Below are 16,819 nucleotides of genomic sequence, written 5' to 3' on the forward strand. Positions count from 1 at the left end.
CTCTGTTTGCTGCCGTACAGCCTTAGTCAGGTGCTGTATGTGCAGATATATTCAATGTTTCTAGGGTTGATTACCTCTGTATGTATGGCATCCAATGAAAAATGCCATGATTTTTATTTTCTGTAGGATTTGTACGAAACTGAGGCGTAATATGACCACGTGCATGAGCACTAGGAGTACTATTACTAACAAGTTGGAGGTGGTCTCCAAGGGACACTTGCTAAGTGACTTACACATTTTGTTAAAGCCATATTCTGTCTGTGACTAGTTTTACTTTTGTGTCTAGTAGAGATGTACTTTACATTCAGCTTCTGATTGTCTTTGGGGTACTATGTGTGTGAAGCTAGCATTGAGATAATCTAATAACTCTCACAGTCGTATGAAGTCGCCAGCCAGCTGCTCCGTAGGGGTCTATTCACGTGTTGCATTCAAACCGCAATATGACTGCACCCTGTGAATAGATCTTCAAACCATAGATGAGTTATCTCATGAAATAAAAATTCTGGAGCGTTTTTTCTTAGAACTCTGTTGTACCATTCCTCTGTTATTCCTCCTAGAAATTTGTGAAAAAAATGGACAACTAGGTATTACCAGTATTGTGGTGTCGCCCACACAGACTGAAAACTGTCCAATCAGTGCTGGCAGTGACTGTATAGGAACACGCCCCTTTGATAAGAGGAATAGTAACACTCAGTTGTCATTTTATTCATTAATTTCAAGGAGGAACAAGAGGAATTGCAGAATGTACAGTTCTAAGAAAACCTGTCCCAGAATTGTTATTTCATGGGAAATAGTCATTAACTAAAACAGACCTGTAAGAATAGGCGATAGTTCCTCTTTAAACTTACAATGAGATATTTATAACTTTTTTGACACTTATAGAACATTGTAAAGGACACATAAAAGTGTCCTGATTGGGAAGTGGAGCTGTTAGGTGTCCTACAAAATGGCATATCAATTTCCCAGCAGTTCTCCATAGATATAAAGGAAACATTTAAAGGGATCCTGTCATCAACATCTTACCTGTTAAACTCACCTGACCCCTCAATGGCCGCAGCTGTCCAGAGTTCATTCCTGTTCTCTTCTTTCCTGAAGTCCTCCTCTGTCAGTAAATATAGTCGTTTAGGCCTCATTCACACGGCAGGGTTTCCCGTCCGGGTGCCGGCCGTTCATAAATCGGCCGGCACCCGGCTGCATTAGGAATGATAGACCCCTAATGGGGCTATTCACACGACCGATTTTTTGACGGCCGGAAAATCCGGCCGTCAAAAAATAGGACATGCTCTATCTTTGCCCGGGCACCCGGCCGCCCGGCTCCCATAGAAGTCTATGGGGCCGGGTATTACACGGCCATCACCGGAATGTGTTCCGAGTGATGGCCGGGTTTCCCGTGGCTTGCGCTCTATCTCCTCCTCCTCACAGCGCAGAGTGCATGTGAGGAGGAGGAGTTGATGCCATTCTGACGAATGGCATCGCTGCACACTGTGTTGCAGGGCCGGGGTGTACAGCAGGTGGAGGGAGCGCTGCGCTGGCTCCCTTCCCCTGCTTGTTAAAAGCACCCTGGCTCGGCGACACCTTAGATGGCGCCGCTAGTAGCAGCAGCTGCTGCGGCTGCTACTACTGCAGCGACGCCACTATAGCAGAGCAGGGAGGTATCTCCCCGCTCTGCTATGTGCTAGCCGCACTTTAGCTCCTTGAAGGAGCGGAATCCCCGTGTGTTCGGGGATTCCGCTCCTGGACAGAGCGCTTGATGTCTCTGTCCATATCTGGGCAGTGACATCAGGGGAAACTCCTGAAGCGGAATCCCCGAACACATGGGGATTCCCCTTCAGGAGCTGCCGCTGATGTCACTGTCCGGATCTGCCCGGCCCAGCACGGATGCATAACTTTATGCAAACCGGCCGGGCAGAATGGCCGATTTTACCGGCCGGCACTCGGGCTCGGACCCGACCCGGTCGTGTGAATCCCGCCTTAAACTTTTCCCGCCTTTTATGGTAATTATTTTTCCCTCTGGGATGCAGCTTCTTAACCACGCCCACTGCCACCACCTGTCCGGCCCTGACTGGCTAAGGAGCTATCAATCAAAAAGAAGGAGGTGGAGTCCACTCTGAGACGCTGGAGGAATGAAAATCTGACTCTTTTCAGATGAAGATTTGACTCTTTTCTGCTCATTTGCATACGGCGTGGGACCACTGAAAAACGGAATACTAAAGCTACAGAGCTTACTTAGAACATATTTATAGCTTAGATGACAATGCTTTTTCACCCACTTTCACCAGGTATTGCTGGCTTTATAGCTAAAATGCTGGTGACAGGATCCCTTTAAGTATTGTCTACATTCAGACTCTGTTAACACTTGGGGATCGTCCACACGTTGCGGAACTGCCGCGTTTTTTCGGCCGGAATTTCGGCTGGAAAAAAACGCAACAGGATACAGTAGCAGCATAGTGGATGAGATTTAACAAATTTCATCCACTCGCTGCGTAAAAATTCAGAGCAGAAATTGACCTGCGGTGCGTATTTTTTGGACCGCAGCATGTCCACTCCTGCTGCGGAAAAAATGCAGGAAATGGTGCGTTTTTGCTGCAGCGGAAAGTCTCTGACTTTAAACGGAATTGCTGCGGAAATTTTCTGCAACAATTCCGTTGTGTGTGGACAAGCCCTTAGATGTAATGGTAGAGGCAACATCACTACTCTACAATTTCTTATTGGCAATCATTTCAGGTAAATGGGCCTCTAGCACATGTCCACAGTTTCCTTTTCCTTCCTTGTTACTGGGTACCACAAGCGGTGAAAAATAAAGATTATTTTGCTGATGTGCAGCCGCTCCACACAGAAAAGATAGAAAACCAATAATGTGCTTTATTTTACTTGACATGCTGGTTTAAATATATGAAGATTGCAAATAGCTTTTGATGTTCACTGCTCCCTATTAACTCCTGATGGTAATTAGCTTTGTAAGATCAATGATTTCAGGAAGCTTTCCAATACGTGAGGTGATGCGACCTGCACCCCCTGACATTGATTCCTGTGGTTAGCATTGTACTGGTTATTACAGGATATGGCATAGATAATACAGTAGGGGAGGCTCTGAATTCATTCTCTCCTGTACGGTATTGATTGGGTTGGTAAGGGCGTGGTGCGGAGCCCGTCACTGACTGTCCTCTATTACCACAAAGTATTACAGTGAATTTACCCATTTACCAACCAGGAGGCTGTGACCGTATCGCTAATTCATTATCTGGACACTTCTCCGTTCTGTATTCACATACACAACATTCCTTTAACAGGAAATATGTATAATAAGTAAGACTGCTCGTATGAGGACTTCTCCGACATCCGCGCTTCTATTTTTACATAACGGATCTGCAACGTTTGTGTTTTCCTGCAGATCCGATAAATTGGATGGATGAAGTGCTGGAAATAATAATTTCGTCCATTTATGCAGCATCATCCGTCAGGATTTTCACGTGTCGGAGGGCATGTGTCTGGCAGATCAGACCTGGCCTAGTGCTTTAACCTGCAGTTATCAGAATGGCGCACTTTTATCAAGTGTCATTGGAATAACACTTTACGAAGGGGGAGAGCAAGTCATTATGTTTGGTGCATTCAGTGTATCAAGATGACACATGCTACTTCATACATGTATGGCAGGAGTTGCGTTACAATACACACCTTTTCTTTAAGCCAAGTCATGACTGTCGTATATATATGTTAAGAATTGTAGTCGGCACACCTTGCTTGTGTTTCAGAAATTATATTTATTGGATTCTCAAGATGGATGCCAGAGGCTACATGTGCGACGTCGACGTTTCGGTCATACAACCTTCGTCAGGCACTGAGCCGTACTGGGGACTCGATTGATGAATCCCTATAATGCGTGATAGCGCTGCTATGATTCATATTTGGCGGCTTACCGCTCTTCATGAAGAGCGGTAAGCCGCCAAATACGAATCATAGCAGCGCTATTACGCATTATAGGTCGTATGACCGAAACGTCGACGTCGCACATGTAGCCTCTGGCATCCATCTTGAGAATCCAATAAATATAATTTCTGAAACACAAGCAAGGTTTGCCGACTACAATTCTTAACCTACATCCGGGTTGGGACCCTACCTCGAGCACCCAAGGAAACCTGTGCTATCTGAACACAACCATAATTGTCGTGTGTATATATATACTCAAGTATTTTGAGCCAAAAATGGTGCTATCGAAAAATAAATTTGGTTGACCACTCTCTATAGCATAGTGCCAAAACTCTTCTTATGCGCACTAATCTACATGAGCGCCATTTATATGAACCGCAAGAGATGCGTTGAGCCATATTCTGCTGGTCTGTACAAATATAAGCAGCTTAATGTGGTATGTAGACATACATACTAGGTCTGGATGGCATGTATCCAATATGGATTATATGGCATTGAGGGTTTCACTACCCGCATAGGTGTAGAGCGTACCTGTAAGCTTTGATCTTGGGCTGTTTGTGTGTTTTGCCAGTTATTTATAGTGCAAGCGTTCCAGACAATGCAGGGACTGTTTGCAGGTAATTGATCTGCGCAGAGCAGGATTAGATAGCAGTTGTTACCAGCATCCACCTCCTCATTTCTAAAAATGGGGCTGTCAGAAGAGCAGCTGCTGTTGAATTGGAGGGAAATGCAGCAAGCAGCTGTTGATTTTCAGCACTGCAGGCTCTAGGAGGAAGGCTTCCTGGACATACTCACATCTGCTCTGTATTGACTGAGACTCTGCTCATACAGCTTATTTTATCCAGCCAACATCCAATCCACGCCACTCAACCGGTTCACTGCTGTCAGTGGAGATCATCTGCCTCCTAGATGATCTAATGGGGCATTAACGTTTTATGAGCTCTTCTGTTAGTATTTGTATGTTTAACGATATTCCGGCTGGTGGTGAAGCATCCATTTATTGATCCCTCTTGGAACAGTCTTATGTGGTTAACCTGTTCCATACTGCAAGGGAGAGGCACTCCATTCTGGAGGAGGAGGAGGATGTAACGCAGCCCATGCTGGTAGAAATAATTCAGCATGGTTGTGTGCAATGCTTGCAGTTGCCTTTAGTGTCCTGTATACAAATGTGTCCAGCCCCCAGAGCTCCGCCAGCAAATCAAGCAGCTTTGCGTTGTGCAACACATATACACACACACAGTTCTTCTCCACAGAACAGCAGGAGACAAGAAACAGCCCTACAGTTGCACGGATTGATTTTACCCATTATATGACATCTTCTTAGTGCACTGGCTTGACCGTGCTTGTCTGACGGCTTTTCCTGCTGCCTGGTTATAAGAGGACGACTTCTTTAGTGATTGGCGACTGTCTGTAAGTCATCTTTACTTGTTGTGCTGCGTATGTTGTGCACGGCACATATGCAATATGCCATCTACGGTTCTGTCGTTCATGAATTGTCCAACTAGGCAGCAACTTTGTGTGGGCTCTTTGATAAATCTGTATTTGCACGCACTACAGCGCTTATTTTCGTGCGGTGTAATTGATGTCCGTGTTCTTCGTTGACTAATGATTGTTGCCATTTGTAGTTCTGTCTAGAAATCCTCTTGGCCATCAGATACAGAATCTGTTGGATTTGCCTCTGGACGGCATGTGCTTTTTTTGTTTTTGTGTTTCTTGCTTTCCCTACCCGTTTGTATGTTTTGATATTTAGCCTTCTACTATAGTTTTACGTTTTGTTTTATGTTTTCAAGAAATGATCAATGACTTCAAGTTTGTTATATTTACGTTTAACTGAAATGTAGTCGGTGGCACTGATGCCCATGCCATGCTTTACTTCATGCTCATTACATTGCCTCTTACAACCACAACTTTGCCCCATGAAGGTGAACCAATTGCCCTCCACCCCCTCCTCAACGTGCATCTCTTCAGTTGGTGTTTTTAGTGCCTCGAGTTGCATTCTGTAATTTAAGAAAGTGGTCCCTTCTTAAGTGATTGACTTTAGGGAAATGGAGACAACGGGTAGTATAAAGGCAGGGTTCACATTTTTGTTGCGTTTTTAGCATGCGGTTTTTGTTTTGGTAGATAAACTCCCATGTCTCTCAATGGGAGTTCATCAACCAAAGCAAAAAAAAAAAAACACCACAAAAACGCGCAGTGTGAACCCAGCACACCGTTGCTCCACTGAGATTTTATAACCACGCTCCTTATAATACGTTGAAGCTGGAAATAATTGACTCTATTGGTATATAAGGAACAGGATCTGCTGTAAGGCATGTTTATTATGCTGGGGTAAGAGCAGTTCCGGGAAGCTAAGGGTGGGGATGGAAGGTCCTATCATTTTCCTATCGACAGAAATATTATCTTTGCAGCGCTCTCTCTCTTTCTGCTCCTTACTCTCCTGCTAATGGTGAGGCATAAATGTTTTAGTAGGTTTGATGTGTTGGATCCAGATCGAGCTTCTTTTCTTTGTGTGGTGATTAATTGTTATGGTCTCACCTCTTCCATCCCCGCACCGTGCTGCACATGTAAGGCCACTACCGAAATGCTGGCGGTTTATGTATTGCTGTGTTATTAATATGTCCTTACATAAAAGACATTTTTTTAACCTTCGCTGTTATGACACTTCTGAACTTTTGGACACAAACTCACACGTTTATTACAATGTTCCTGAAGTACCTGGATTGATAATAAGCCGTTTATTAGCTGTGCTGCTATTGATACAGAATGTACAGTCATGTGGTAAATCATTCCACTAATTTGATAAATTGGAATAGATTCATGTACGAAGCCCTGGATATATATTATGGCATGTTTTCTAAGAGTGGTCGTCAAGTCTGATGGTGTTATATGATCTAGATATAGATAGATATATATATGTGTGTGTGTGTGTGTGTATATATATATGTATGTATGTATATATATATATGTGTATATATATATATATATATATATATATATATATATATATATATAAAAATAAATAAGATATTTAGTCATAGGTGCAGCAATTTGGCCAAAGCTGGATGGAAGTTCATATGTTGGCGCATCTTTCTCTAATCCACATAAAAATCTCTATAGGAAAATAATTTTTAATGGATTAAGTGGATAGTACGGACACCATAGACACAGATTACATCTTTGACTGTTGGTTATTAATCAGACTGGCTAAATTATCATCCGGTCTGTGCCAGCGTCAAGGGATTTGCTACCTGGAGTTGAGTTTATTAGTAACATTTTGGCAAGGGAGCACAGTCTTCTGTTTAACATTAAAAAAAAAACAAAAAAACACAATAGTAATATAAAAATACTTAAAGCCAATCCACAATCCAGCATATGAAGTCTCTGCTTCCATCTTCTTCTTGCTGCCTAGACCAGAAGCATTGAGGGTGGGTATCCGCCATTTCTTAGCTTGGTTCAGAAATTGTTCATTTGGTCGTCAGCCTGAAAAGCTTGCTGATCGTTACAATGGAAAACTTCTCCTCTTCCCCCGAAGTTCCTATTAATATAAATACTGTACACATCTACTATATTATGATGGCCACATGTAGAGGCACCTACATGCGTGCTCTCATATGCCATTTGTATACTGTCCTGTCTTTTGGAAATGTAATGATGGTTGAATTCTTATTGTCCATGCATCTTTCAATCAGTTACTACTATTTCACCTTGAGGAAACCCAAGACATATGTGATGTCCAGTTCAATGCAAACTTTTCTTCCATGTAAGCAGCCATCTTCAGCTGAGGAGAGGCTGCAGGGATAATTGACCACAAGTCCAGAAAACTAAAAAATTGTCTCCATGGTCCATGGCTTTGTCTCGCACATCTCCAGTTTGAACCTACAGAATTAATTTCATGTTTTTATGAGCCTGTCGCAATTTGCTGCCATGTCCCTCTTGAAATGGTGTACGTGGCGCAAAAGATTACCCGTTTTAAGAAGATAGGAACCCAACGCAATGTGCAGGTGTTTTAGGAGCCAGCGTGGTTAGCTCACCATATACTTCAAACAACCACTTGACATAGTCTGGAGAAACTTCCACCGCGACTCCTAGAAAAAGTAAAGAATGTGGCCATGGATTCCACTCCATAAAATGATAGTAATTCTGTATGTTTGATTAAAAAATTCGTACAAAAATGCTTAAAGAGGCTCTGTCACCAGATTTTGCAACCCCTATCTGCTATTGCAGCGGATCGGCGCTGCAATGTAGATTACAGTAACGTTTTTATTTTTTAAAAACGAGCATTTTTTGGCCAAGTTATGACCATTTTTGTATTTATGCAAATGAGGCTTGCAAAAGTACAACTGGGCGTGTATTATGTGCGTACATCGGGGCGTTTTTACTACTTTTACTAGCTGGGCGTTCTGATGAGAAGTATCATCCACTTCTCTTCAGAACGCCCAGCTTCTGGCAGTGCAGATCTGTGACGTCACTCACAGGTCCTGCATCGTGTCGGCACCAGAGGCTACAGTTGATTCTGCATCAGCGTTTGCAGGTAAGTAGCTACATCGACTTACCTGCAAACGCTGCTGCAGAATCAACTGTAGCCTCTGGTGCCGATGTGTCCTCGCTCGTCCGACACGATGCAGGACCTGGGGCAGGAAGTGAGTGACGTCACAGCGTGATCTCTCGAGAACACGGCTGTGTCTGCACTGCCAGAAACTGGGCGTTCTGAAGAGAAGTGGATGATACTTCTCGTCAAAACGCCCAGCTAGTAAAAGTAGTAAAAACGCCCCGATGTACGCACATAATACACGCCCAGTTGTACTTTTACTGTAAACACGCCCAGTTGTACTTTTGCAAGCCTCATTTGCATAAATACAAAAATGGTCATAACTTGGCCAAAAATGCTCGTTTTTTAAAAATAAAAACGTTCCTGTTATCTACATTGCAGCGCCTATCTGCTGCAATAGCAGATAGGGGTTGCAAAATCTGGTGACAGAGCCTCTTTAAAGTTGTTGGTTGATAGCATGTAAACATCTAATGTTGGACTCTCTCGTGTTTATAGCACCAATATTATAACACATGTCCTTATTTCTCATGAAAAATATTGGGTGGTGGTCTTAAGGTGAAGTCTTTATAATGATGCACTTGGAGTAGCACGGTACATTGCACGGGCTCTGCGTGGTACTACTGCAAAGTATGGACGAGCAGCCAGTGGGGATCTCTTGGGATTTGTGTTACACTTGGGCTTTTTCACAACCACAGTGTCTACTAGAGAGAAACCACAGTGTTTCCTCAGGTCGTACAACAGCGTGTCTGTGGTTTGTGTGTAAATCACTGAGGCAGAACCTGAAGTTCCTCAGCGATGTACAGTAAAGATTTGACAGTCTTTTGTCTGATTAGATCTTTCTGACCGAAATAATGTTATGTTGCGACACAAACCGTCCATGGAGCTGGTTTATATATAAAGAAAAATAAAAAAAATTTAACTGTGGTGTTGCTCATGGCAACTCGTGGGTGACTTCAATGTTTTCTATGGTTGACACCTACCCCCCCCCCCCCACCATTTGGCTTAAAGCATCCGCATTATGCTGCGGACAATTACCAATTTGTAAAAAAATGTTGAGGATTTGTAGATTTCAATTGTATCTGATATAATGGCAACAGCCATTAGTGGTTAATGAGAATTGTCCTAAATTTTAGAAGGATTGATTGTTTTATATTGAGAAATAACGGTATTTTACACTTTGCAAAGTCTAGACATACAATCTTTCTATATATTGGTGGCACCCTTGTTAACCATGGCCAGAACAGCATTCCATAGCTTTATCCTTTAAAGGCTATGTAAACCTTTTTAGAAGGATTTTTTATCTTTATTAAAGGGGTTGTCCACTACCGGACAACTGATGACCTATCCACCAAACAGGTCATCAGTATGTCATCGGATGCGCGTCCGACACCCGCACCCCGCACTGTTCTGCTGCTCCGGTTGCCTGCGGGCAGTGGATGTTATTGCACATTATGAGATGCACGGAGCCAGAAGCAGTTGGTTCTGTACATAGCGGCCGTGCTGCAGAGCTGTAGCTCAACCGCTATTCCGTGGCCGGAGCCATCTGCTTCCGGCATGTACGTCCGGTGCCCGGAGGCAGCTGGAGCAGCCTAACTGTGCGGGGATCGGGTGTCTGATCCCCACCAATCATATACTGATGACCTGTCCTGTGGATAGGTTATCAGTCGTCCGGTAGTGGACAACCCTTTTAAGTCAATGTTTTGTTTTTTTTTCGATTTCTATGCAACTTTCAATGAACTTTTATGAAAAAATGTTTTTACGATACAGCTTCTATGTACCCTGTATACATAGAGGCTGTATCGTTCTGGCTCAGCAGATTCCATTGGTTTAGCTCAACTGATGGCTTGGCTGTGAGTGGGTCCTGCGTGTATCTGACACACAGGATCCACCTAATGGTGATCTCGTCTAAAAGCGGGTCCTGCGTCTCTGACCCGCAGGACTTAGGCTGGGATCTTATGTAGCGTAAACGCTGTGGAATTTCCGCAAGGGAATTTTTTGCGAAAATTCCGCAGCATGTACACGCTCATGCCCACGCTGCGGTAAAAACACGCAGCTAAAACCTTAATTGACCTGCGGTGCGGAATTGAAATCTGCAGCATGTTAATATATGCTGCGTTTTCGTTGCTTTTCTGTTGCGGGTTTTCCCCATTGAATTCAATAGGGAAGCAAAACCTGCAACGAATAGCAAAGTGTTGCTATTCCGCTGCAAAAATCGCAACTCAGAAAAAAAAAATTATACTTACCCCAGAACCCCCTGCTTCTTCCTCCAGTCCGGCCTCCTGGGATGATGTTTCATCCCATGTGACCACTTCAGCGTCATCCAGGGAGGCCGGATGGCAAAGGAGGGACGCGTCACCATGATAACGGCCAGGGTAAGTGTGAACGTTTGGTGTTTTTTGTTTTCTATGCTGCGTTTTTTTTGGGCGGGATGTGCTGTGGGTTCCCGGTTGGATACGCTGCGTAGGTTTTATGCAGCCTATTCGACCTGTGGGAACCCAGCCTTAGATGTGATCGATATTAGGTGGATCCTGTGTGTCAGAGACACTCTGGACCTACTCTCAGCCGAACTGACTGACTGATTCGGCTGAGAGAACGATACAGCTTCTATGTATGCCGCATGCTCTTTCTTGTAGTAGTGTCTTCCTGACCTTCCATTGAAGTCAATGGGAGGCAAAAAAAAAAAGAACACGCTGCTTGTTTGAAGATTTTTTTTTTTGTGTGCAGTTATTGTATTTTGATTCATTTAAAAAGAAAAAAAAAGGGCCCAAAAAAAAAACAAAACGCAGCAAGAAAAGCGTCAAAACGCTGGCATTTCAAAATCTGCTTAAAAAATACTAAAAGAATTTCAAGGAAGTTTTTTTTTTCCGCCTACCACCTACGTCTCAACTGACCCTTACTAGCCAAAACTCAAAATGGCCATTTGTTATTGAATAAGAAGTTAGAGCCATAGTTTATTATATTTTTCTTATGTATTGTGATCTCTTCAAAAGACTACCTCTTTGAGAAGGCCCGTCTTGATCTAGACCAGGGGTCTCAAGCACGCGGCCCGTGGGCCGCATGTGGTCCCTGGGGCTGTCATCTGCGGCCTGTGGGACACACAACCGTTAGTACAGGCTCTGCTCCGGGACTCTGGAATTCCCTGACATCGCTGTCCACATATGGACAGCAATGTCTGGGGCTTCCCCAGAGCCGGAGACCCGTGGAGAGCGCTAGCATAGGCTCTGCTCCGGGACTCTGTGGAATTCCCTGACATCGCTGTACATTTATGGACAGTGTGTCAGGGTCTTCCCAAGAGCGGAGTCCCGGGCAGAGCGCTATATAGGCTCGGCTCCGGGACCCTGTGGAATTCCCTGACATCGCTGTCCATATATGGACAGTGTTGTCAGGGTTTTCCCCAGAGAGGAGTCCTGCGCAGAGCGCTAGTATCTGCTCTGCTCCGGGACTCTGTGGAATCTTCTGACATCATGATGTCAGGGGCTTCCCCAGAGCAGGAGTCCCAGTGATGTCATGAGCACAGCTGGAGTCCCAGGAAGAGCCTACTAGCGCTCTGCCCGGGTCTCCAGCTCTGGGGTTGCCCCTGACATCCATGTCCATATATGGACAGTGATGTCAGGAGCAGAGCTGGAATCCCAGTCAGAGTGCTAGAAGCGGCTCTGCTCTGGGACTCCAGCTCTGGGAAAGCCCCTGACATCACTGTCCATATATGGACACTGATGTTAATGGCTTCCCCAGAGTTCTGGCGCAGAGCCTATACTAGTGGTCTGCTCCGGGACTCCAGCTCTGGGGTTTCCCCTGATATCATATTCCGGTCCAGGAGGATCCCCTGACGTCACTGTGTATGGACAGTGTAGTCAGGGGCTCTAAAAGTAGAGGAATCCCCAGCCAAAGCGTCGGCAACGCTCTGGTTGGGAATTTCACTCCTAGAGGGAGCCCCAATGAAGCTATCTACTTGGGATCTGTGTGGCATTATCTGTGGAGGGCACTGTGGCAGCATCTGTGGAGGGCACTGTGGCAGCATCTATGGAGGTATAGTGTTATAGTAGATCAAATAATTTTGTATTGTATCAAATTTGAAAGTAATGAGGCCCCTCAACTTCCCATTTTTTCTATATGTGGCCCACTTACCCGGCCGAGTTTGAGACCCCTGATCTAGACCAAATTTTTCTGTGACAGATTTTTAATTGTCTTATATCCTATGTTTATTGAACATCTGCATTGAGAGGCCAACCTTCTAAAGGACCATTTTTCACTTCAGTTTTTAATTTTGGTGGTCTCAGGAGGTTTCACTGTATTGGGATGTCCCAATTCAGTTGAAACTGATGCTCAATTTCGGCTTGGAAATTTTACGCAGCATGTGGATGAGATTTGTTAAATCTTATCCATTGTATTCTGCTGCGTTTTTTCCATCAAATCCCGTCCGGAAAAAACACGACAATTCCGCAGCGTGTGGACGAGCCCTTAAATAGGCTGATATCCGCAGTGAACATCCAGAACAGAATGAGCACGTGAATTTTAAAATCTGCCTCATTCTCTGGTTTCTGTGCAGAAAATCTTTAGCGGTATGTAGATGAGATTTTTTTTCTTCCGTTGCAAATTTTTCACCCGCAAATACAACAAAAAAATCTGCAACAAATCTCCTACATGTGTTCAGGATCCTGCTCTCTTGGCCAGAGGAAACTGAACAGTGGACCCATCTCTATTGAAGTCCCTCAGAGGTTATATGAGAATGTTTTCTAAGCTGGACAACCCCTTTAAAGGGTAACTAAACGTTCGACAAAGTTCTGACATAGTGCTAGTGTAAGCGCTCAGCTACTTCGTTTCCGTTTGGCCTTTTCTTGGATATCTGTGTAGCGGAGTACGGACTCAATAGAAAGTCTATGAGCCCATACACTGCTACATCGGCTTTGGGTGCGTAAAAAAAACCCCAAAAAACAAAACGGACAGCAGACAGAATATATCCATGTGCTGGATATTTTTCACGGTTCAGTTGCTAAAGAAATTCAGAAAAAAAGGGAAATCTGTATGTGCAAAACTGACAGCCCACTGACTGAACAGTGACACATTAAAGTCAATGGGCCAATTCACATGTCCGAGCATGCACTACTTTGGTCCGCTTCTTGCACTAGATGTGTCCATTCAAGTCAATGGGTCAGTTAAAAAAAAAAAAAAAAAAAAAGACCATATGGATTCTATCCGAGTGAAGTCAGTTTTTCACTGGTGGGTTGCTAGCGGTGATCATCACTGCTGCTACACGGACCTTTAAAACTGACATGCAGAAAAAAACTGATGTAAAATCGTCAGTTTTTCCTTGAAGAAACACTGACGAGTTTTACAACTCTCGTCTGAATACAGCCAGATCAACAAACGGGAAATAATAAAGACTCCGATTTCAATCATTCTTTTATTTCGGTTTTTACTAAAGTTATAAGTGAACAATGTTGTAGAACTTGTAATGTAACCACTAAACATTACAGCGTGTAGTTAGTGTTGATCGTGTAAAAAGCTTCAACAAAGTCATCAGTGTGAACGGTCATTGCCTTCAGTGTGTACAAAAGCATTAAAACAAAAACTCTTTCATGCTTTATGAGCTGTCTTGGGGTATGGGTGGCCTGTTTTTTTGGTTAAGGGCTAATTGAAACTTTTCCTGTTTAATCTCATATTTTTTATGTTGTCTTTCTGTGTCGCCATAAACTCATGTTGCCTGTTTTATAAACTATTTAGTATGTTGCGTTTGTTCTAGCAATCTTCTCTCAGCTGGAGAGCCACATGTTGCGGACCACTGTCTTATGTTCAAACGTGTCGTTAAATGCTATGGTATAAATCCCTATTCACTAGTATTGTACTCAGTTGCGTATTTTTGTTGTGGAATCCTCAATGTCTGAATGTGTACATATGATTCCTGGGTGGGGGGCTTTATAAATGAAGCATTGTATATAGTATACAAAACACTTGTATTGATAGTAAGGACTTACAAGCAACCAGTCCCCCCCCCCACCCAATAAAATAAAGTACCATATTCTCTATATGTAGAGGTTTGTAAGTGAACATTTGTTTTATTTTATTTTTTAAATAAATCCTATATTAGAATCTTATGTTACTAACTCAGCCTGAGATACAGGTAGTGGTAACGTTGTTTTATCACTCTCACAGCTCATAAATTTGGTCTAATTGTTAATTGTGTTATAGTCACCTCTGATTAAGCACTCAAGAAAAAAAAAAGTTTGCTGTGACGTGCGTAGCCCGAACGTATTTTGTGAAGCGGGTAACTAGAATATGGGGTGTCTATGAATAACATTTTCTCATGAGTTCACCATCTGCTATAGGCAATAGTTATGGGCCGGGCGGCCACTATAATGTGATCGGGACCCATATCTTAGGTCCTGAGTGTTTAAGTTTCATTCTAATAGACATTAGTGAGGCTGTTGGTGGCACAAGTCTTAGATCATTGGTTTGTGACAATAGCTGGTCCGTCAAACACACCTTTTGGTTGTCGTCACAGTTGCTTTTGGTTACCTCAATTGTGCAGTTTACAGTCCTATGGTCCCAGCCAGTGTTATGGCCTCCACACGTTGTGCACGATTACGTAAAATATTTGTATACGGTTTGTAGACTTTGAAGCAGCCATAGTACTATTTACGAAGAGATGCGCCCAGCAACGGCCCCGAGTGCAGAATCACTCCTAAGATTAAGGCTATGTTCACATCGTGTTTGTGGTGTATGTCCAGGAATGAATGTGCCAATCCTTTTTCATTTTTTGGACATACTTTAAAGGGAGCGATGTGTCGGCACACTTTTTGACTACTGTACACTTTAATATGAAGGGATCCCACAAAAAACCGATTGCAGCGTGACTTTTTTTGCAGATTTTTTTTTTTGGTCCGTGGGTAATGTATGCCACTGTATAGCGTAGCCTTGGGCATTGAAATGGTTTATTACTGACTCAATTGATATTCCATAAAGCAAATAGAGTGTATACATTGTACTGTACATTATTGTGGATCGTACTATTTCAGCTTTCTCTGTATGGCCATGTGTTTTTATGAAAAACATGAATTCTGAGGCTATCTTAACCCACGTCACTCATGCCCACATGTAAGGGGAACCGGGCCTGGCTTGGAATGCTGGGCCCCCCATTAAGTGGCTCAATGAGCACTTTTCAAACACATCACTTGTGGAATTTTCTGGTGGTCTCAGAAAAATAGTTGGGAGGAAATGTGTGTGGTTTTCACAGCAAAGCATAACCTTCCTGTCTTCTCGTCTGCTCGGCTCAGTCAGGCACAGGGTCTGGGGGGAGATACGGATCATTGGCATGTAACTGCTTCCTTTTTCTCCTTCCCCTCGTATTCCTCACGTTATGTTACAAAACTAATAACACCCACCCCCACATAACCCCAAATCATCAGTTGACAAGGCTTTCGTTAGTTAATAATGCAACGTACAATAACGATTGTTTCTCAAAAAAGAGAACGAGACGTTCACACTTACTGCAGTGTTCAGTAGTATTTATTCTTTTTAATTATAATTTATAGCCGCTAGTGTTATTTCTACTTTAGAGATGTATATCCTTTGCATGGCGTCGTTCACATCTGCGTTGGGGTCTCTGTTGCAGATCCGGCCGAGATTACCGGAGACAACCGTGCAGCATACTGCGCTATTGTTTCCTGTAAAATCACGGACACCCCGACGGAAAGCCGACAGAAGTCAATGGGTTCTGTCGGCCGCTGGCGTTTTCCGTTGTGCAACGGAACCGTTGTTCCCTTTTTCTGCTCCTCTGAAGGAGCATAACAACGGTACACACCGACGCAGGTGTGAACCAAGCCATAGTCTTGCCAGAACCACTCGTGTAATGTGTTTTTAAGTCTCCACCTATGTTTGTTTGAAAAATCTATTTACTGACAGTCTTTGGCTATGTCGCTTTTACTGTACGTCTGACGTGCACGTTTTGACATTAAAAAAAGTGTCAAAACATGTACCACAGCGTGTATATTGATTTCTATGGTCGCAACGGAAGCCCTAATGGTGTAGTGTGTGTCTACGTTTTGTGTGCTTACGTTTTACCTTTTTTTTTTTTTTTTCCCTAGTCCTGAAAAGCGTAGTCTACTATGCTTTTCAGTACTTTTCCAAAACTTCTACCACATGTATACGTTTTGATTTGCATTGAAGTCAATGGCGACATATGGACGACGTCTGCAGTCTTAAACCCTACGTTTCCATAGGTAAAATGCAGTGCCTCCCCCTGCCCAGCCCCTCAGTACTGGTGCCAGAAAACACTGCAGCCACTCCCTTCTTCCTCCTCTATGTTTTGACTTTACAAAGTATGATTTGGCTTGAGAACAGAACAAA

The 16,819-nt window shown here is 43.5% G+C and overlaps 1 protein-coding gene across 6 annotated transcripts in view; it reads left to right on the forward strand.

Annotated features, from left to right (window-relative positions):
- The window catches only part of HDAC4 (histone deacetylase 4), a 166,289-nt gene that overhangs the window by 77,926 nt on the left and 71,544 nt on the right, over positions 1-16,819 (forward strand). Inside the window, exon 1 of one of the 6 annotated variants that reach the window (XM_075829584.1) lies at positions 5,124-5,337. The exons of the other annotated variants lie outside the window; for them this stretch is intronic. The gene's annotated coding sequence lies outside the window, so the exon portion shown is untranslated. Of the gene's footprint in view, positions 1-5,123; positions 5,338-16,819 lie in introns of those variants that run through there. 6 annotated transcript variants of the gene reach the window in all.

Source organism: Rhinoderma darwinii, chromosome 6 (assembly GCF_050947455.1).
Source record: "Rhinoderma darwinii isolate aRhiDar2 chromosome 6, aRhiDar2.hap1, whole genome shotgun sequence".
Classification (NCBI taxonomy): Eukaryota; Metazoa; Chordata; class Amphibia; order Anura; family Rhinodermatidae; genus Rhinoderma; species Rhinoderma darwinii.